The 18034-nt window shown below is 39.0% G+C and overlaps 1 protein-coding gene and 1 long non-coding RNA gene across 2 annotated transcripts in view; one reads left to right on the top strand and one right to left on the bottom strand.

Annotated features, from left to right (window-relative positions):
* The window catches only part of galnt9 (polypeptide N-acetylgalactosaminyltransferase 9), a 344527-nt gene that overhangs the window by 71440 nt on the left and 255053 nt on the right, over nt 1–18034 (top strand). The gene's annotated exons all lie outside the window — the stretch shown is intronic.
* LOC309718475 lies at nt 227–16977 on the bottom strand. Its single transcript, XR_014279983.1, has 4 exons — nt 16514–16977; nt 13931–14020; nt 12137–12229; nt 227–647 (listed from the first exon to the last, which is right to left on the bottom strand). It is a non-coding gene; the product is annotated as an uncharacterized lncRNA (long non-coding RNA).

Raw genomic sequence — 18034 nt, 5'->3', positions numbered from 1 at the left:
TTAAGGTATTCTTGTGCCGGATCATTCGCGCTGCGAAATAACTCGAATAGTGTCTCTAAGACTGAAAAGATGTTAACATGAAATAAAAACAGCAAAAATTGCAGTGGAGAAGTTTTTATTGTACACGGTCCAACTACTCAACCGCTTCTGTGGTTGAGTAACATCCCAGTGTGGTATTTTCTATACCACAATGGCAACATAGCATTATATATACAAATGTAGCAGGAGTGACCACAATGCTCTTATTTTAATCCTGTAGCACACACTCTCCTAATGTACACAGTACAGAGTAACACTGCTGCTGAAAAATAGCTGCCTGTGGGCGTAGTAAAGCCACACTGGGCCTATTGTGTATGAGCTGTATAAAACATCACCTCGAGATCCATTAAAATGCAGACGGGCCGCCTGACCAACCTGCTCTTAATCTACTGCAAAAAGGGAACATGTGCTTAAAACATGCAGTGCTAAGGCATGTGTCTCTCTCACAGCTTTTCTCATGCGTTCTTGCTCTCAGCAAGAGCTCCTGACGGGCTTCATCATTCATTCCTTCGCATGGCGTAATTGGTGTGGTGAGAGGTGTGCAGCGTTTTCATGATCACGTGACCTCCTTTAAACCCCACAGTGACACCGGGCCTGTCCTGTAACCACTGAAACGAGAAGAAAGGGGAATTATGAAGTGGTGCGCGCCTGCTGGGGGCTGCGTTAATCAGGGTTAAATGAGGACTCTGGCAAACACACAGGGTTTATTTGACTAGGAGCTGGGTAATGGCCATCGGGAGCCAGATGCATAAAACTGGGTGTAGATTTATGAATAACACTGTGTGTGCAAAAATGTGCATATGTATTTAAGTTAAAACATATGTACTCATGAACTTATTTTATAACTATATCAGAAAGAAATTAATTTCTCAGTCATGCTAAGCATTTTCAGCCGCTTATGCGGGACTGGGTTGTGGGTGCAGCAGTATAAGCAGAGACGCCCAGAGCTACAGGACTTCTCCACAGCCACCTGCACCAGCTCCCCTGGGTCTACACTGGTACCTCCTCCTAGTTAGACATGTCCCAAACACCTCACCTAGAAGCTGTCCTTGTAGAGCCACTTCAAGTGGCTTCTTATGTTGTGGAGGAGAAACAGGCCTATTGTTAGCCCATAAATGTGTTCCCATACACCTTTTGGAGGAACCTCATTTTTGCCACCTGTATCCATTATCTTATTCAGTCACTACTGAAAGCTTGTGCCTGTTGATGGGAGTGGAAACATATATCGACTGGTAAAACTCAGTCAGGCTGTTTGCACAACAGTTACTCAACTTAATTTAGTTAAGGTCAATTAATTTATTTACATAATTCCAAATAACAACACCAACTGCCTCAAGGGGCTTTATATTACCAGGTAAAAACAGTGGGATAGAAAAACTCCCTTTTGACAGGAAGAAGTGTTTGGCAGAACCAGAATCTGTGGGTGAAGGGAGGGAGACGGGACGAGAGTTTGTTAATAACTAAGGATTAAATGCAAAGGGGTGTGTAAATATGAAGAGTGAAAAGACTTTATGCTTACGAAAGAAAATAACAAAGATGTGAAAAGAAGAAAGAGGCGAAAATGATCAGTACTTGGGATTCTCAGTTCTGGAACCACAACCAGAGCAAAAAAGTCCAAAGCAAAGCATCCACAGATTCACACAGTGTTGCTGAAACTGAAACTGCAGATGCACGGATGGAACATGGTGCAGTATGTGGCTGTTTGACTGAGGATGATATGATTTCAACAATGAATTAGCCTAAAAAAGTTCCACAGCATCCGCTCTTATGTATAACCATTAGACTACGCCTACTGTATAGCACACTCAGTTGTTAAAGCAATAACAATGAAGTAGAAATAGAAATGCAAGCTATATTGAAACGTTTGTTTTGCTTTAAATTACATTCAGTTTCTCCGTATTTTCATTTCCATTTTCTCAGACTTGATTGGTTCTCCAGAAATGTGGTCTGAAGTATGTGTGCGTCCTTTGTTCTTCCATTTACATGTACATTTGTGTGTACCCTTATATGTATGTATGTATGTATGTATGTATGTATGTATGTATGTATATATATATATGCTAATATATGCTAATGTGTAAGTACATAATCCCTGAGGAATTATTGTTTTTTACATGATATCCTTTCTTGACCCCGGTGTTCAACCTGCAACAAACACATTTTGACACAAGCAAAGTCTTTGCAGGGAGCAGATAAAAAAGAAAGTTTCACATTAAACTGTGACATTTAAATCCTTCTGGAAACCTAGATGAGATTCTATGGACAATAAAACCACAATTTCAGCGCAAAATTTATGAACTCTCAAAGAATATTAGCCCCAAATTGAATAAAGCGCTTTAATGACACACAGAGAAATTGAGGGAGAGCGGTCCAGAGTTTGGTCATTTTGTAGTTTCGAGATAAGCCCTCAGAGTGTCTGAGAAAGAGCGCTTCCTTATCTTCCGTGTCTTTATTCATACACTGCTGTATATTCACAGGACTTCACAGAGACAAGCTCAGACTGCAGAGAGAAATGGGTCACTTTGAAACGGCACTAGTGAGACAGGGGGAAGAAACTGAGGAGGTCAAGAGAATATATGATAGTTCCCCTCTTTTATTTTAATATTCATTGACTTTATTGTCATGACTCTTCATTATAAAATGGGCTTCCAAAGATATGATACATGATCAAATATTCATGTGAAATTATGTACAAATGCATGTTTTCCAAAGGAAAGGCATAGCACAGAACCTTTAGAGCCTCTTTCTGTCAGTGACCTGTAATGGAAGGAGTAAAAGCCTCAGCAAACCACTGTAGACAGCTGGACTTCTGAACAGTGAATGACAGAGAAAATCCACAAGGAATTTTCCTCAGCTGAGGCAGAGCAATGAGTGGTGATAATAGTAATAAGAATAATAACTGAGATGATTAATCAAAGCGCTTCAAGGCTGCAAGCAACAGTGAGGATTGGAGACATCAGTCATTCTCGATGACCTGAACACTAGCTAACCGAGTTGCTCCTTTGCTCGAACAAAAAAACCCCACACAGATCTGTAGATAGGCAGATATCATGCAAAGCACTTTCATGTTCAAGATAAATATAGCTGCAGATATGTGTGCTTGCATGATGTAAAGAGGTAAAGGGTAAAGAGTGAATAACAGTCTTTATGGTAAAAATGGCCTGCATTTGTATAGCGCTTTTCTAGTCCCTAAGGACCCCAAAGCGCTTCACACTACATTCAGTCATTCACCCATTCACACACACATTCACACACTTATCTTAGATTTTCCCTTATTCTTATCCACCTCGATGCATCTTATAATTTTATTTGCAAAGCCTTTGATTATAAAACTTAAGGTGTTAAAAAGATGAAACAGAGATTGTAAAAAATGAAACAAAAAAAAAAAACCCAACCAAACAAGAAAAACATTCAGATTGAAATCAGGAGTAGAAACGTCAGTCAGTGAGGATAAAAAAACTGCACACAAACATTTGCTTGAACTTTGTGGACTAAAAGACAGTATCTGGAAATGTTTTATGGTTAATGGTTTTATTGAACTGTGTTGAAAATGGATGCAGACACTTGTTTTTCTGTTTGTACTTTAGTTTTCAAATTCTATTCATGTGAAGCTTTTAGCGATTCAGCGTTGAAGGCCTGTTATGGTCGAAGCTGTCTGGTCTCTGAATGATAGTCTGTAGTCATTTGCAAACATCTCATCAGTGTACTATTCTTATCGCCTTACAAAGACAAACAGGCAAACTTCTAGAATCAGCAGTTTCTTCCTTTTGCAAAATCGTTTTGCAAGCACTCATTCCCAGTTTATCACATACTAACACCCAGTCACCGATCCCCTCTCATCAGATTTTAACAAATGGCTACTAATTTTCCTTTTAGTGTTGATTTCTAACATGATGAAGCTCAAACACAGACAAAAGTTCACTTTAAAGAATCGGTGATAAGTCAAGTTAAATCAATCAATCAGCAATATTCAGTCACAAGGTAATTCAGAGTGCTTTACTGATAGAAAGTGACATTTGAAACATCATTATATACAACATGAAAAAGCAATCCTAAAAATATAACAGCAACAATTAGAAATAAGTTGTTCTTCATCTTGTCACATATGTATGTATACAGTATCTGTCATGATAATTTTTATCGTAGATGTGATTGTCACTGCAAACGCAGGTCGTCCATGACACAAGCTTTGTGAAAACATTGTCAAAATAGTGGTAAAACTGTGGGAGGATGCAGTCCTCTATAGACAACTGTTTTACACTGATCTGTAATGACTAATCTTTAGACCATATGTGAACACGGGGAACCGCACTCTAGAAATGAATACAAACAAAAGCTTAAGAGGAGGCTGCAGAAATGGTTTACTGATAAGCCACTTCAAATAATAAAGATTCAAGTAAACAAAGCGGCGGTTATAGCTGGTGTTCAGGAAGTTTGTTGCAGAGGTGAGAACCAGAAAAACTAAAGACTTGCTTCACATTGTTTTTTTTAATTCTGGGGCCACATAGAAGACCTGTTGATTTGAGACTTTTGGATGTTTTGTAAAGCACAAGTAGATTTGAAATGGAACTAGGCCCAGGCCATTTGGTGCTTTGTAAATTAGTGTGTTGGAGTAAGGCGCTCAGCCTTTTTAGTGTTTGTTAAAATTCACGAAAGTTCAGGAAAATTCTGAAAGAACCGTAGCTGTCTGACTGATATGGACAGTAGTTTTATTTTTATTGCGTAAATAGACAAGACCCTGACAGTAAAAACAAAAACAACAGCTTTATATTGTTGACACAATTTTGGCTAGCTTTGTGTTAGCATGTGCAAAGATATCATGCTAACACAAAGCTAACCAAGAACCCAGAGTGATGTTAAAGCTAAGTGTGCGCCTTAGCTTTAGAACCTGATATTCAACAGGTAACAAAAGCAGTGATGAGCCGTCAGTGGTGTTGCCTCGGTTTCTCTCTGCTCATGTTTCTAAAGTAGAATCACTGTTGTGATCGCTTTGAAGTCTCTTTGAGCTAGTTTTCATTTTTGCCTTGTGCGTTTGCTTTTGTGTTCAAATCTAGTTACGAAGAGAAAGATCGGTAGCCTAAGGCAGCGGTCCCCAACCTTTTTTGCGCCACGGACCGGTTTATGCCCGACAATATTTTCACGGACCGGCCTTTAAGGTGTCGCGGATAAATACAACAAAATAAAACTAGTACCGGTACCGAAAAAAAGAAGATTTATTCATAACACACGTGAAAAGACCCAGGAAAACGGAGTTAACGATAAAAACGATAACAAAATAACACTGACAACCGATAAAAACCCTGAAAACCAAACATTTCACACCTGAGCCTCAACTCTCGCGGCCCGGTACCAAACGACTCACGGACCGGTACTGGAACGAGGCCCGCTGGGTTGGGGACCGCTGGCGTAAGGTTTAGATTGTTAGCTAATAGCTATGTGACAATACTTTTCAGGTCTTTGAGAAAAATGAGAAAGTAATGTTATGAGCAGTGTAATTAATTACCCTAATGTCCCTTAAATCTATATATCTATGTATCTATCTTGCTCATTGTTACATTTACATATCATTCTCTTGTTAAATGTTTAAAAACATCCATTGTTGTCATCTGAATATATACAGTGGTATTATGCATAGCAAGGGAAACTGAGCACCTTTGATATTGTCCTGTAGTTGTTCATTAGTGAGGCATCTACATTAAGCCTTCTTAAGAATTTGATTTCTGCTGTTTTAGAACCTCTTGGGAAAATGCCTGACCAGAGAGAGCTATTAATTATGTGAAGCACATCTGCTGCTATGAAGGTGAAAACAGCAAAGTATCCAAGCAGCAAACAGGGGATGTCATGTGTTGAACAATTCCTGTTAAAGCTGCAGAGTCTAGTGGTTGAAATTTGTCAGACTGGTAACAGTATCTGAAGGCTCAGGGCTTTCATGTTATTATGATTACCAATGATTTCCCTTATTTTCTTGACTTTTTGGGAAAAGAAGGATGAAAATCATTTCATGAGTTACTGGATAACAATAACGCTTTGTGGGGAGAGTGATGCAGGGGGATTTGTCAGTCTGTTGATGACAGGCAATGTTGTGTTCACATTATCACTGCTTTTATTAATAATCTCAGAGAAAAAAATATCTGTCTTGCCTGTTTTTGTTCAAGATTAAAAATACAAAGTCTCTTTTTATAAATGTCATAGTCAACCTGTTTTTCTGTTTTGTCTGCACACTCTTGCAATTTTACCACTGTGACATCCCTCCATGATGGTTTTTGCATCTTATTAGAAATATTGTATCTTCACGGAACCAATAACATTAGCAACAGTAATATTAAAGCGCTCAACATGGCCTAGTAGGATTTGTAGACAGAGGTGGTGTGTGTATTTTCATTAATAAAGTACTTTCCTAATACACCAGTTTTGATTCTTTTGCAGAGATGGCTGTTTTAAATAAGACAGAAATGGTCAGAGTGAACATCCCTAGGCTGTGCATGCTTTTGGAAATAATTACATCTAGGATATGTCCCTTTTTACGTGAACACAAAGGTTCTTTGTCATTGCTATTATTGCATTTATCAGTGTATATATTTAAACAGCCACTAATAATGTTGTTAAAGTCAACACACAGATGATAGTAGTTCAGCGCATTCTTCAAAGAAGCTTGTTTTGTATTTTGATGGACAAGAACTGAAATCCTGGCTTAGATTTAGGACAAGGAGCTACAAACTTGTGACAGCTGCAGAAGCATCATCAGGCTAATATAAATATAGCAGCATTGGAAATGTATTTAAAACAATATAGGACAAAGGTTAATATAAAAAAAATGAATAAAATTAAAAATAGTAAAAGTACAAGCTCAGGGTCTGTGAGGTACAATACCTGGAGGTCCCTGAATGTGATGTCGTATAAGACGATTCAGTTCACTAAAAACTGTAAAAGAGTATCTGAGATAGCAACACAAATAACATGAAGATAATATTTAATATATATAAAATATGTGATACTTTATGAAATGCTTAGCTAAGATCCAGCAGAATTAAAAAAATCAAACAGCCCAGAATCAGCAGATACGATGGCTTCAGCCCAATCAAGAGTGTTCTTATCAGGGGCACAAGGTGATGTATCGCAGTGAGAGATCCATTATTATTTCTCTGATAAAAATGACGACAAGATGTCTATTTAAGGTGTCAGTTTTAGGTGGATATCACCCTTTTCTGTAACAATGTTTCAAAGTTGTAAGTGCATGTTCAAATATGTCAAATGTTTCAATGGGATGAACTTATTGTGCAACTTGTTTCAAAATTAAAAGCTCTTGAATCTTCCTGTCAGCCTCCAAAATCTGAATAGATGATAGATTTTCTCTTAGGAGCTGTGCAACCGCCCCTGATACAGATGCATAATCCACCCAGCATAACATGGTTATATAGCTCGCAGCCATTGAGGAGTGTACACACATGTGAGTCATCTTTCTGAGATAAATAACAGACAAAACAGATCGGCTGACCTGCCTTCTTGATATGCAGAGCTGTGCAAAACACCACAGCAACTGCAACATTTGGCCCACACTTCTTCAGAGTTAACAAGCTACAGAAGACTACTTAACCTGTGTGCTGCAGGCATTATTCACAGACACTCCTGCAGGAGTGTTTTTTTTTAACAGCTGCTTGCAAACCCTTTCAAACTATTGTGATTGAACACTACACATGTTATACGTGGTATGATCTTAGCTCCAACTGTCTGTTTTGAACTCAAAGATCTTCTTTTAAATCTGCTTTCATCCATTGTTCTCTTTTGTAAACAACATAATTATAAGAAACCTTTCAAAACTGCCGAAGCCAAGTGCTGCCGTGCTTGCACAGATTCTCCCAACCCTGTTATCTAACAATCACAACTTCATTATCTTGTTATCTGCAGATAACAAGCTCTTCCCTTGTGATCACATATTAATTATCTTGCCACCCTGAGATAGCAAATAATGTGTCTTGCTAAATTAAAAAAAACAACAAGTTTGTCTGTTGCAGTAGCGGGCGACAACAAAAACATACCCAAATGTTGCTTTTAGGGTCTTAGCCCAAGCTTTAGTTACATTACGATCATTGTTACAACTCCAGCGTTTATAGGTCTACACATAGCATATTTTGTATCTCTATAAACAAAAAATGGATTGCAGATACAGAAAGTTTAGGTAATGATTGACAGGTATTTACTGACTATATAAACAGCTGCAGTAAAGTGAATTAGCAGTGTCCTTATGTGCTGTAATATATAGGTAATACCCACATGTAGACCTGTGGCAGACACAGGGGAAGAAAACGCCAGACGAAACCCTGCAATTTGTAGCTATTTGTTAAAATTCTTGAAAAATAAGACCAAAATATATTTAAATCACATGAAAACAGAGAATTAGAAGAAATTTTGAACACATTTTAGCCAAACTTTAGCTGTCGGACGGATGGCCTCCCATTTGACTCTATATACTTTGATATATAGAGCAGCGGTCCCCACTCGCCGGGGTCCGTGAGTCATTTGGTACCGGGCCGCGAGAGTTGAGGCTCGGGTATGAAATTTATGGCTTTCAGCATTTTTATTGTTATTTTTTAATCGTTTTTATCGTTAACTCGGTTTCCCTGGGTCTATTCCCGCGTGTTATGGATAAATCTTCTTTTTTTTGTACCGGTACTGGTTTTATTTTGTTGTATTTATCTGCAACACCTTACAGGCCGGTCCGTGAAAATATTGTCGGACATGAATGGTCCTTGATGCCAAAACATTGGGGACTGCTGATATAGAGGACTTCACCGTTGGCTCAATGAGTGCAAGGTGACCATGTCCTGTGGCTACAAAACAAGCAAACAAGCCAAAATCATCATTCCTCCAACACCGTGTTTCACACCAGGTTTCACAGTTGTTAAGAGGTGTTTGTGCCAAATATGGTGTCTTATGACCAAACATCTTCACTTTGTTTTGGTTTGTGCAAAGCTCATTGGACCATAAGTCTTGGGGTTTGTTAAGAGGGAACTTTGTGTGCTATCATGCTAATTTTAGTGAGGCGGCTTTCCCCAGCTCACTCTTCCAAACCAGCCTTACTCATTCAGTTTTTTTGTGCTGTTGTGAACTTTAATATTTAACATGCTAACTAAGTTGTAGCTGTTGGATTTTTTGCATATTCTCTGAGCATCGCAAGGTCTGACCTTTCAATGAATTTGCATTGAATTTGTGTTGGCATATACCTAGTGGAAATGCCCCAGACCAGCAAACTTTCAAAACTGCTTTTACAGAGGTGGTTATACTTGCTTTTTCACACAACACATGGAGTTATTTGTTTTTCTAAGACTTGTCATAATCACATAATCACAAGAGCAATATTCTTTGTTCATAGCTGATAATGAACCTATTTGTATCATAATATATCATCAGAGTTATGCTCAGTGATACATTTGTTTTATTAGTGGAAATGGCCAACATCTTAAAAATATGTACTTAATGGCACACATTTCTATTATCAAGTACTAAATATTTTGACGACCCCCGAGTACAAATCACGGACCCCTGTGGATTCTTGGATCCCAGTTTGATGGTTACATTTTAGTCACTAATTTGCATTTATATATCAGCTCTATTTGTAGTCATGTGCAGTTCCATAAACCTGAGCGTGCAAATAGTTACACTATATTCATACCTGTCTCGCCTCACCTACTTAGTACAGGTTTGCAGTGTCTCGTCTACAGGCTAAAAAAAGACTATATGTACTGTTCGCTTAGTTGGTGTCAGCAGACGGTAAATATGAAGCAGCACAAACAGCAGGAGCTGATGAATTAGCTTTCACACTTTGTCTCTGTTTGTGCTGTAACTGATAATCAGAGAGGACGTCTTTGCTCTGCTTACTCAAAGCATCTAAAATTGCTGCATTTGTATTAATATGTGTAATGATGACAACCTTGCAGGTAATGTAGGCCATTTATTATTCTTGCATATAAAGATCTTAAAAGACGTGAGATAATCGTGTTTTTCCCCCTTGCATTTTACGAAAATAAAAAATGACTAAATTGGAGTCATCATCTCCAACACCATCTGCTCAAGTACTTTTGCAGTGTTAACAATATATTCATTTTACAGAAAGACTTACATCTGTACTTGTGGTAAATATTTTAAAGAAATACTGGGCTGCAAATGAATGTTACAATTCCCAGACAGCCTTCATGATCCTGTGCTGAACTATCTGCATAATTAATTGATGAACTTGCTGAGACTCGATTAACATTACTGCAAAGCTTTGCTCTGTTTCTGTGACAAAGTCAACACTGGCCTCCACATACTGAGAAGACAGGACAGAGTTTAAGCAAGGACAGAGCCATTTCTTGTCTCCCTGCTATGCAAACAGTTCACTACAAATGACTCCTGTTGAAACACAAAGTGGGGACATGGTTGCTCTGGCTGTGAAGACAACACGCTGTCCTCCTGCCACTGCTGCCTGTCTGAAAGCCCTCCCCTTTAGACAGGCTGCTCCTCTGAGGGGGCCTGTGCACAAGCTGCTGAGAATGCAACAATGAAGCAGCAGGCCCCCAGACAGCAGCAGCTAGCAGCCATTATCCAACTGCAGTGTGTTATCGTTTCTGCAAAGAGACGTGTGTGAGTGTGTGTGTGTGTGTGTGTGTGTGTGTGTGTGTGTGTGTGTGCGTGTGTGTTTGGGGTAAGTTTATGCTTCTAAGTCATTACCTGTAAATAACTGTCTATGCTTGCAGGTTTGATCACTTGCAGGCCTCTGGTGAGCGTTGGAACAGCAGACTAGATGGCAGTTTGATCCCAAACATGTAAGTGATCTTTCAAAGCTGCCTTGCTTTAGCATAAGGGCTTTATTAATTATGCTTAGATAAACTGGCAAAGGAGGTTTTGTTAAGTGACCTAGTGTAAAATACAATATTGTTGTATTATTGTATGTTTAGACAAATTAAGACAGAGCAAAGCAGCATCTTTCTCTTGTTCCTTCAGGAGGTTACAGGTGCACCCAGAGTTGTACAGGTACAAGCTCATGTTTCAACTCTCACACTGATAGTTGTCAATAACCATAATCAATTAAAAATGATCCAGAAGTTTATTTTTAGAGGTAACGTGTCTTGTTCTCGACAAGAACAATAACAATAACGTATGACTGACAGTCAGTTTGCAGATCAGAAGCTATTTTGCTTGCTTGGCAATGCAGAGTTCATAAGAGGAAGTATGCAGGCAAGCGCTGCGCATGCTGAGTGGCACAAAAACAGATTTACAAGGTGAATTTTCTCTAGCACACGCACACCATCGAGGCCTTAACGAAATACCTGCATGCTTACAGTATGGCTACATTAATTTACTCATTTAGACTAGCAGCTTAATGCTGGCTCATCAGTCACTAGTGTTTGGCATTTTCTCAAAGGACATTAATTAACATGATGATAAGGCATCAGTGTAGCCGTACCGCCTCGGCATCGCCCCATTTGGAAGCTTAAGGTTGTAAAATACCTTACATGAGAGAGAACTGTGCAGCACGTAACCCAGCACATGAAGCATGTTCCAATAACAAAAGAAGGAATGCTGCTTTGGAAGGAAAAGAAAAAGGCCCAAGAGTTTAACGTGTCCTTCTCTTGAGTATTTACACCCACACGCTTGGATCATATTTAAAACCCAACATATGCATTTGAAGGACGCAGATATTAAAACATTTTTTTGTGTCTTTAACGTTTGGCACTTATGGTCTGTATTGAATATGATGCTATTTTTATGTTCAACATGAAAATAGACTGCTGCTCAAATCCATTTTTTTAAATCAAGTTCCCATTGTAATTACAGCACAACTACTGTACACACAGTGGAATTTATAAGCTAGCATTCACGGTTTCATTGTGCTGTAAGTGTATGGAGTTGTGTATGTGAAGTCTTTCTTTGTTCAGTGTGTCACAAAAGACAATAAAGCTCCAGGTTATCAGTGTGTCACCATGATAAATCCCTGCATATACACTATAATTCACCATTAAAATGGCCTGACAGTGATTCGGATACTGTCTCTAACTTGTCAAGAATTTAGAAAATGTTCATTATTTCATCACAACCACAATACAAAATGAAAAATTACCCTTTTCAGACTGTCTCTGGAGTTTTGAAGCATTTTTTCCCTTATGGCAGATTCTTGACTCTTGATACCTGTTTGGCAAGTGGCGCACAATGCCTGCAGTGACAAAGATGGAGATACAGAGTTATTCCAGGACACTGAGAATATGTAGGCCTATTATGCTGTGGAGCAATAGGCCGACTGCCCCACTCATCTCTTTTCGCTGCCATTATTCTGCACTGATAAATGACTCTTGCAGCTGCCCCTGATAAGAACCTTCCCTGCCTATTCATCAGCTCTCAATTCAAGGCTTTACACTCGCAGCATAGAAAGATCTACACTAGCAGAATTAGTGACTCATGGTTTGCTATCAGGGGAAAGGCTACCTCCGCATTTACTGTTCTTAACAGGGTGTCGATAAACCACCAGCTACATGTAATCAGGTGTGGATGCACTCAGATAAACCTACTCAAATCTGTTTGTTTTTTTTGGCTCAGTGGATATTCAGCTTATAATAAATACTTAAAGATCAGCATTACACACTTCAAATGCCTAAACTTCTGAATAGATATTGTGGAATAGATATGTAGACCTCCTAAAGCCTCATTAAGCATAAAACACAAAAACCACATCAGATTAGTTGGTTTTTAAACCAAATTTGACCAAACTGACAAAGACTAAAGCTAACAACTATATTTTTATCAAATAGCTTCGTGAGGTCACAAAACAATTTCATTTATTTTCTTAACCTCAGGGAGGCTGGAACCTGTTCCAGCTGTCATATGGTAAAAAGGTCAGGTACACCCCGGACAGACTGCCAGTATATAACGGGGCCAACACATTAACCGATCAACCTAGCAGGTCTGTTTTCAGACTATTGAGAGGATGTTGGAGTACAAGGAGAGATCAATATAGAAATAATAATCATAACACTTCTTACTGTAAGTGAGGAATATGAGCAGAAAGGTGAACATGTCAAGCTCTCCCTGCCTTTGTGTAAAAGTTATTGTGCACTTTTATTGTGCATTTTCTTTCTTGAGATTTACATTTGTGATAAATGGTGAAATATTTTTAATATATTTATAACACCCCTTTGTTAAACATCGTGAAAACTATGCCAAACAATTCCCAGATTAAATTTCCATCAGAAATCAGAGTCAACTTTGACTTCAGGTAGGCTGGACCGATACGGTTCGCTTTATTTCATTTATATAGTACCAAATCACACAAATCACCGTGTGAAAATCCCTTTTCTGTCAGTGTAAAGATGTTTAACTACAGATTTAATCCCAGGAATATCGTAATATCAGAAAAAAGTACATAGTCAAATACATGTCTCAGTTTGTCTACATGATAAAGAGATGTTGCTTTAGCAAGTAAAACATCCTATAAAATCCTAACCTGAAGGAAAAAATCTGTCAGCAGGACTTAACTTGCAAGAAATAAATGTCTAAAATTGAAAGAAGGGAACTGGTCGGTAATTTGCCAAACTGTCTTGCAATTATAAACAAAGGATTTTTCTTTAAAAGAAGCAGCAAAATGTGTAAAACTTAAGAAAATACAGTTAAAAGTGTAACATTTAAGCCTTCCTTCACATTGTCTAAAGCCATGCAGTGGTACAGATTGGAGCTTCTGCCAGACTGGCCCCTGGGACTTATGTTTGACATTCCTGGTTGACTTGATTCTATAATCTTCATATTATGAGATTCCACTGGGGTGCGACAGACTTATAGAGTAATAGTTAAGCCAGCACATGGTGCCGCAGAACACATTTTGTTAGTATTTTTCTTCAATTTGTCACCAATTTTTACAACTCACTTTTTTCAAACGGAAAGATGCCATCCAGGTTCTTAAGAAGTGCTCCCTCTCCCTTCCACACTTCAAGAAAACTCTTTAATGTAAAAAGACCTGTTGAAAGAGCAAAAGAGCTTTCTCCAAGGCATGAAACCCAATGCTAATAAACATAAAGTGATGTATGTCATGGGGGTATTGAAGTTAGTGGGTGTGCACATTATTTTAGCTTGGCTCTCTTCCAGAGGCATAGCCTCGAAGCAAACTCCTCACAGGCTGACTCACTGGTAATCCAGGATAGAAGGCATGTCAGTGACAGTCTGTATCTGCGCTGTCACATCCCATCGCTCAGACAATGTATCACCCCATTCATAGCACAGCTAGACTTTGATGTGCCTGAATACACCCAGTAACACTGTCCTCTTTTAAGCTGGTAAGTGGGTGGATGTTGCTGACTCTTAATCTCTCTATCTTCTCTGTGATCTAGCACGCAAACTTGGCAAGGGAAGGGCATGGATTTATGAGGCATAATTGCTGTTAATAACCTTAGGGCTTGGAAGGTTTCTCTTCGACTCTGCTTATGTAAATATTATATTAAGGCCCTCGGTAAATTAAATAGTTCTTCACACTGGTATAGCCTTGTGCAGATGTGTGAAGACCTGGGAAGAAAAGCTTTGAGGAACAACAGAAAAATGGCCTCAGTTTGGAAAGAAACAAAAAGGATACCCTTTTGTTGTAGTTAGTTGGGACAATTCTAAGGCCTTAACAGCCTAAAAGACATAAACACTTCCAGGCTAATTAACTCCAGGTAATGAATATTCACTTCATAAAGTATACTGTCTGTGGTATTTTCCTCTGCAGTGCTAACAAAAAGAAGTGCATGTGCCTTCTCCCTTTGGCTTTGTGCCTGCAAATTCATCTGCATGCTGCTTTTAGATCACTAACAATTTTCCAGATTTCTAAACCAAATAGTAAAATAATGTGAATACTCTTGGTCCCCAGGGTTATGCATATGATTTCAGTGCAAAAGGCTTTTAGTTTGTAGCCAATAGTTGGAGCCACATAGGAGTGGAGATAATAAAAAAATGCTTTACTGTTTAGACGGGTCATTATTAGGTGATTTTGGGGCGTTTTCGAACGGAAAATGCAGACATGCTGTGTTGTCTGGCCAGATGCCAGAAAAAGATCAATAGCTTCCCTATTCTTTATTCTTACTCGAGCATCTGGGATGCATGAAGATTGAATTAATGAGCACTACATGCAACACTCTCCCCCCTGCCCACCATTGATTTGAGCTCATCAAAACCTCATTGTGAGAAAGTGCGGTTAGCCTCAAATGAACTCAACTGGCTTCACTCAATTAGACCGAGAATAAGCCTTCCTGAGGCTGACGCCTCTTCTTGTTAAGATGACAGTGATGACAAGGGACACTGAATAAAGGATATTGATGAAAAACATGTTGATTAATATGTCAGCGGTGGGCTGGTAAATGATGAATATTTCAGTAATGTACAGTGTACTCTGGGGTTTGACTCTATTGTGAGAAAATACCCTGAATCAACAGAATTTTATATCGTCATCAAGGCAGAAGGTGCCATATAAGATCCCAGGTTTAATTTTATTCAAGGCCAGTTTTTTATGCTTTGTTCAGCAAGTGCAAGCAAGATCCTGTTCAAGTCATCTTTTTCAAACTAATTAACTTCAATTTCTCAAAAGCATCACATCATGCAACAACCTAAAGATACTGAAGAACAACTGAGAAATGAAGTCACTGACATTTGTCAGTCTGAAAACGCTTACAATGCCAATTCTAAAGCTTTGGGATGCCAGCAAACAGTGAAAGCTGTTATTTACAAATGAAGTAAACTTGGAACAGTGGTGAACCTTCCCTGGAGTGGCTGACCTACTAAATTACCCCAAAAGCACATCGATGACTCATCCAGTGGGTCACAAAAGAACAACATCTGAAGAACCGCAGGCGTCACTTGCCTCAGTTAAGGTCTATGTTCATGATTTAACAATAAGAAAGAGCCTGGGCAAAGAGCTCCAATAAGAAAACCATTGCTGACCAAAACAAACACAAAGCCTTATCACACATTTACCAAAAGACTCAAGACTTCTGGTAAAACATTTGGTAGAGTGACAAGACAGAAGTTCCCAACTACCTCACCCATAAAAACACATCATACATGGTGGTGGCAGTGAGATGGCCTGAGGGTGCTTTGCTGCTTGAGCGTCATAATTGATGGTACCATGAATTCTGCTTTTTACCCACCGTAAATGTCCCACCATCAATTCATGTCATTCACAAGGTTTGGGGTGGTCTAGTCAAAGTCTGGGCTTAAAATCTATCCGGTTGTTAAGTGATGACGTGACGAATCCTACTTCCGGGTCTAAAGTAGTCTGCGTTTAATATGGCTTTTGTGTTGTTAACATGTTTAATGTTATGTATTTTCTTCTATTTGATCTCAAAAAGCTCCTAAAACAGTCAGTGATCACTGTTGACCTCCCTCGGCTTTTATTACCGCTAATCATTTATTTAAGCTCAGTTTTTAAAACCTTAGGATGCAACTACAACCCAGCCCATGCAGCAGTATATGAATGACTAACCTCGTATTGTGGACGGATTATCTCAGTTGTTCTCCTGGCTGAAGTTTGGTCCTTTTACAGCACCCTGCCATGCGATTACATTTGTTCCTGACCACCGAGAACACTCACGTTAACTTTTATCGAGTGGAAAAAAAGTTAGCTTGTTTATATTATGCTAACATAGCTGTGTCGCTAGCGGTCATGTAGCACATCACTATATACCAACTAGCCAAACTTCAGTAACCCTACAAACGTCACTGCTGTTTAGTTTTCTGTCTTCATTTATGTCGGAAGTGATAGCAGAGCTGTACGTTTTAATTTGTTTCCAAAACCCCGCAGTCAGGACATGCTATATTGTATTTAGATAGAAGCTAGCGAGCTAACTCCCTGCTAACTTCTAACTCCGTTAAATGTCATAAATTCCGTTTTCATGGATGCCTGGATGTTAAACTCAAATGTTACACCTGGTAGAGCAGAACGCTGATCATTTTATTAATTCAGTAATGCCATAGTGATCGTTTGATATATGGACCTGCAGCAGAGTTTAGGCCCAGAGACGGCTAGTGACGTCAGGCTTAACGACCGGATTGAAATGCTTTAGCATGACCTTAAACACGCTGCTCATGCTTGGAGACCCTCCATTGTGGATGAATTAAAATAATTCTGAAACAAGAGTTGGCCAAGGTCCTCCACAGCTATATAAAAGAGTCTTTGTTAGCTATCGCAAACGTTTGTTACTGTTTTTTGCTGCCAAGGAACAGGTAGGTTTGGATGGTCCCCCCCCTTTCCCCCCTAAAATAATTATTTAAAACCTGGCCCCTTACTGGTACTTATTTGTGTGGTATTTAGCTGCTTATATGGCTTTTTTTGTTTTTGTTGCAGTCCATCAGCTCTGCTCTTACAATGCTTGTCAACCCAACTGTTCATATTAGTCTGAAATGTCTGTGCTCTGGATGGGCTGTCTGCCCTTGACTAATTCAGTTGAGAGTGATGAGTGATATTCAGTGTATGATGGGTCAGAATGGTTACTTTCCATCTCTATCTTGTCCCTAAAGCATTTGAATTACATCCAGATTTTGTGTGCGGTCAAATTGATTCTAAATTGCTCCTTTTAAAGTTCTTCCAAAGACTGTCTGACCTCTGGGTTGCATCAAAAGAAATGTCAGCCATTAGAGATATAGAGATCACTTTACAAGGGAACCAGCACATGTATAAAAACACAAAGCAATTCAGAGAGCGCTTGGGAAAAGCACTCTCTCACCTTCTCCAGCAAGGATAGAGTTGCATTTGTCTCCAAACAAAACAATAAAACCAGCCAGCCAGTAGTTGTTAATTTCCTTTTTGCTTCAATTGACTCAATAAGCTTTTTTCCCCCCTTGGAGACAGCTGCAGCTACTCTACAGGTGAAAGCAAGAAAAAAAGAGGGAAGGAAATAGAGAGAGGAAAAAAAGGAGATAGAGTGCCAGCGGCAGAAAAGCAATTGAGGACTTGACTTCCAGAAAACCCTGGAAGAAGTTAATCTAGACTGCTGTGGGAGTTTTT

The sequence above is a fragment of the Aulonocara stuartgranti genome (genome assembly GCF_965226115.1).
Source record: "Aulonocara stuartgranti genome assembly, chromosome: 12".
NCBI classification, from domain to species: domain Eukaryota; kingdom Metazoa; phylum Chordata; class Actinopteri; order Cichliformes; family Cichlidae; genus Aulonocara; species Aulonocara stuartgranti.
This window is presented reverse-complemented; position numbering and strand designations above follow the sequence as displayed.